Genomic DNA, 350 nt, shown 5'->3' on the forward strand with positions numbered 1-350 from the left:
AACGGGTCCCTGACACCCTCGCTGGTAGCTCCTGCCTTTGATAAGCTCCTCTAGCCTCAACTGCTTCTTGGTCCTGGCTCCCTTCCCAGACGGGCTGCCCAGAACCCTGGTTCGTCTGCTCACTGGAGCCGCTTTGCCAGCCAGCCAGAGACCCCCTCCCAGCCATGGCCTAAAGAGCCAACAGCTGGGAACTTGGGCTCATCCCCAGCTGCGTCTGGTCGGCTTGGCGGCCAACTGGAAAACCCAGGGCCTCCATGGCACTCTGGACAGAGGAGGCCCCGATCCCAGCCCCGGCTGCCAGCCAATGCCAGCCTGTCCACTTGACAGAAAAACACACGCTGGCCGCCTGC

This window comes from Pan troglodytes, chromosome 20 (assembly GCF_028858775.2).
Source record: "Pan troglodytes isolate AG18354 chromosome 20, NHGRI_mPanTro3-v2.0_pri, whole genome shotgun sequence".
Lineage (NCBI taxonomy): Eukaryota > Metazoa > Chordata > Mammalia > Primates > Hominidae > Pan > Pan troglodytes.